Here is a 4,510-nt window from a genome sequence, read left to right on the forward strand (position 1 = left end):
AAAAATTGAATTCCTCGTGGTGCTTATCGCTTTCTAAGACTGACTTCCCGAAGAATGTACAAATTGATGCAAAAACTCGATATTATAAAATTTTTCTGAATGATCAAAATCTCGCGATTTACTTTTAACCAATGAAACCCACGCATTACCTGATTATCCTTTGTTTTAGTATGGTATCTTTTTTCACTGTACCAGCAGTTATTCAAATTATTGAGTGGAAATAAATTATTTATCTTCACTTAGCTTCCCGACTAGTCAAGTAATAATCAATCCTATTGACATAACAACGGTTCAAGTCTGAAACTCCATTTACGTATTCTCTCCACGGACTATATCTTATAACAAGGTATTTTTCTCTTCTTTTTAACTCAGCCAAAAATATTATTCTCGTTTTTCGCCTCATACTTTTTTAACCTGCAGCTCCTACCTGTGCTGATTATTGAATGATCTCTTAGTAGACATTATTTCCAAGTATTTCACAATTGCAACGGAGATAGTATCTTACATTACTGTCTTGACCATTCTCCTTGTTATTCGTTTTTTTGTTTGACAGACAAGTGAAAGACTTGGATGGTACATTCACTGATTTTCCAAACAAAAGCGTGCTACCATTCTGTAATTAAGAATTTAACGATTATAAAGTCCCCGACCTAATGCATGGCTCAAAAGTATTACTTCTTTGCATCGCCAATAAATTTGAACTTAGTAGATAAAGAAGTTAAAAATAAGAATTGCAGTTTCTGCTAAGCCGAGGTAAAGAAAGTAAAGAGGATGAGTAACAAAGTTATTAAAACTAATTGTAAGAGCAGATCAATAAAAGCACTTCGTGTAGCTGCCTGTCGGGTAGCAGGTTTCATATTTTAGTTAAAAGTAAATCTTCTGATAAATTTATGGAGCAGTTTTAAGAAAATAGCTGAGCTGTTCTCAATGACAAAGCTGTTTAACGACCGCACTCCCTAACTATTTCATTGCAGGATGTCTGACTATGGGGTCTCGTGGCTTTTACGGCTGACAGTTAACATTTTGCATTTTATGGGTAACGGTTACTCTCTTTCCATTACGATTTAAAGAAACATTTTTACGGTTAACTCAGTATTTTAGGACTAGCAGTTAAAAAATGTCAATTTTAAGCCTAAATGTGAAATTCGTTTGCAGTTTAAAAGCTAATGGTTTATCCCCTAAAGACCCTCTGCCCAGTACTTTAAGAGAAGAGTTAACAACTTTTCTGTCTTCCTTGAACGTGGATGTTTCATTAAATTCCTTTACAGACAAGGGATTATTCTCCGGCACCCAAATCGATCCAGAGCACACAAATCGGAAGGACGGCGCAGCAAAAAGATAAACGCTTGCATAGGGACGAAAAAATTCACAAAAATGATCCGTTAGCTCCTGGTTACTTCGCAGAACAAGTGTAATTTTTTCGCGTTTTTCAGTCAAGCGGACAGATGCGCGAGGCAAGCGTAAAGAGCGACACCTGCGAGAAAAAAAAATGTGAGTCCTTATTTACGCGCCCTTCCTTTACTGCGTGGCTCTCTGTCCGAAATCGACCCATACTGAAGCTACACATCTACCTTGACAGGTAATTTTTGTTGATATTCCCTGCCTAGAGTTGTAATTTTTTTGAGAAAAAGGTAAATAACACTGAGAAAAAATCTGACCTAGCAGCACAATAACTACTGCAGCAGACACAAACAAAAAGAGCCGCATTAAAAAAAATAATAAAATAAAATAAATAGATAAACAAACTCATTTAGAGAATTCACATAAGAATCCACTTTCCCCCCCCCCCTCCCCCTAATTTAAGTGTTTTGAGGGCATGGCACTCTTTTGGAGGCTTAAATCAAGTAAACGAGTTGAAGGTGGTTTTGAGTAATTAAATTGTATGATGCTCTACGTGCGAAAACTCTTTAGAAGTCAGTTTTGATCAGAAATTAGACTCTTAATTACCTCTGATAACGTTCTCAGAAAACAATACTGCACCAGTTTGAACTGAGTGTGTTATTAGTTATTAACTCATAAATGAATGGTCGCAAAACTATCCTTTATTCTGCGAGAGATACCTACAGAATTCGTCTCTCTAAAATTATCCAAGGAAATCGAACAGATCCATTAGGCAAGTTTTCCAATTGAAAGGTGGACATCTGAAGTTGTCGTGAGATAGGTTTCGGCTGTGGGAAATATTGCGGAAAGAAATCCGTTCGAATGAAATGCTAGTGATCAACTTGTCAATATGTACATTCGCATTTCTCGTGGAGACAGACGTCTGGGATAAATGATACAGAAAAATTGAGTCCTTCTGGTGATAGCGAGAAAGATAGGCAATACTCCGAGAGAAAGAATTGTTTACGTTCTGTTAGTTTTCGTTTCTGAGCCAAATTTTGTTCCATACAAATCGTGCATACCATTCTTTTCCATACAAGTCGTTCATGCCTTTAAGCTCCTAGTTACCCTGCAGAACAGGCATAATTTCTTGCGTTTTTCACTGGGGCGGACAGATGCATAAGGCGAGTGCAAAGGGCATGTCACTCGCGGAGGAAAAAAAGTCACTATTTTCGGGTACGTGCTTCGGTGCGCGATCAGATTATGACCTCCTTTCACGTACATGTTCGCAACATGGACGTGCTAAAAACATCGATTATGTCTGCATTGCAATTTCTACTGCGTTCTCATAGCTTGAATTGGCTTCGCACAACTCAACAGCATAAACTAGATTCTTATTGAAACGCCTTGGACTAGATTTAAAAACTTAAACTAAATTTTAGACAAATCGGACCAGAGGAGAATATAATTTTTTAATCCGTTTTATTAGCTGACAAGCTTTAGGATACTCTATTTTCTACTTCACGATGGATTCTCGGCTTAAAATTTGGGAATTTAAACTGTGTCCCCTGTCACTGTACAAGGATTTACCCCATGGCTTGGATGTGCTTGTTACCATTATCTGGCCAGTGCGTTGCCTGATTTCCACACGTGTTGGAGTCATCATGTGGACCTCCTGTGCCAAACCAATTCGGGAGTCACAGGAAGAACAGTCATTCTGTTTGTTAGCACTGATGTCAATTCTTTCTTTGGATTGGAGAGGGCTGTCTCCCACCGCATTGAATCCTTTCTTTTTGCAGTGGGGCTGCAATAAGACTTGCGAACTAATCAGGGTTTTCCACGTGTTACGACCCAATGAGGTGGCGTGGTATTTCCCATCAGCGATCAACGAGTACAGTGAGTTGGCCTGCCTGTTGATGGCAATGAACCTGAGCCGATGACCAATCTTCATACCGAGGCAGATTTTGGAGAAGGGTGTGTTCCAGTAAGTTGGTAACTTGGTCTCTTGTGAATCAAAGCCAGTCTTGGCTCCAGCAAAGTTATGGGCATTTCTGTTGCTCCAGAACTGGGAATCGTAATGGAAGGTTCTCTGAAAAATAAGAATTGCATTTTTAATTTCCCTTTATTAATTTCAGTGATATCGAGAGTTTCTTTAAGAAGGCAGATAGTTAAACTTCGCGCCGTCAGTCTTCATGGCCAGCGTCCATCCCCCAGCCCCGCACCCAAAGTTTCCCAGGTGACAGTAAACCGGGATCTTTTGTGAACATCAGCGGGTATACTTGGCTTCGTCTCGACCTTATGGAAAAAGAGGAAGTCGGAAAAAAAAGCCAGTTAAGACTGCATATGGCTACTGATACAGCACAAATTTTAGAGCATTGAAGAGAACCAGGGCTTGTTTGACGATGCTAGAAAGTATCGTTGCAGAAAATTTGTCTCGCATGCAAAACAGAAGAGCTGCCTCACCCCACAAGTTTACGAGAGCCCCGTTCCACAAGAGAAAGAAGATTAGAGAATATCGTGAATAATTGACACTTAACCACTAATTAAATTATGACAAATAGTCATTAATAATGACAACAATAAATAAATGTGATGTTAACAAACGTAATAGTTATGATAACTTATGAGGGCTAGCTTAAGAACCTCACTGTTCCTCTGTCAGTCTCTCCCTGGGCTACAACAATGATTAAACTAGCTTTCTCTTACTTTAGATTTGCCTGTTAATGATAAATTATTTTATCATTTCACTGCAATTCCATTTTTGTGAGACTTTCATGAACAAGGCATTCCGCGTTGTAAATATACCGCCATTCCACCATTCCATAATTTCATCGAATGGCGTCACCCTGTTGAACACAACGTATTGTATTTCGGACCTGGCTTGCTTTTTTTTTTTTTTTTTTTTTAATTTACGTGCCAGAGACGTCACTGTGAAATTATTTTGATATGTTTATCATCTATTGTAGTGTCAGTGTAAAAAAATAAGTGGAAATAATTTGCTGATTCAAACTGTTAAATTCTCTCTCTAGATGGCTTTGGTGATCTCACCGCAGTGATTGGCGGTACATGACTGTTGTCTGGCGTCGGTTAAAAACAGCGAACAGCGCAAGGAGATTTGCGATAAAGTAAACTGCAAACAGCCAGCGCATCTTGAGAATTAAATGTATGAGGAGCTTTGCTTCAGAAAAAA

At 38.7% G+C, this 4,510-nt stretch overlaps 1 pseudogene; it reads right to left on the reverse strand.

Annotated features, from left to right (window-relative positions):
- Positions 1-2,891: 2,891 nt before the first annotated feature.
- Positions 2,892-3,602, reverse strand: LOC149042364 (putative skeletal organic matrix protein 5; annotated as a pseudogene).
- Positions 3,603-4,510: the final 908 nt, after the last annotated feature.

The sequence above is a fragment of the Pocillopora damicornis genome, chromosome 7 (genome assembly GCF_964200805.1).
Source record: "Pocillopora damicornis chromosome 7, jaPocDami1.2, whole genome shotgun sequence".
Taxonomy (NCBI): Eukaryota; Metazoa; Cnidaria; class Anthozoa; order Scleractinia; family Pocilloporidae; genus Pocillopora; species Pocillopora damicornis.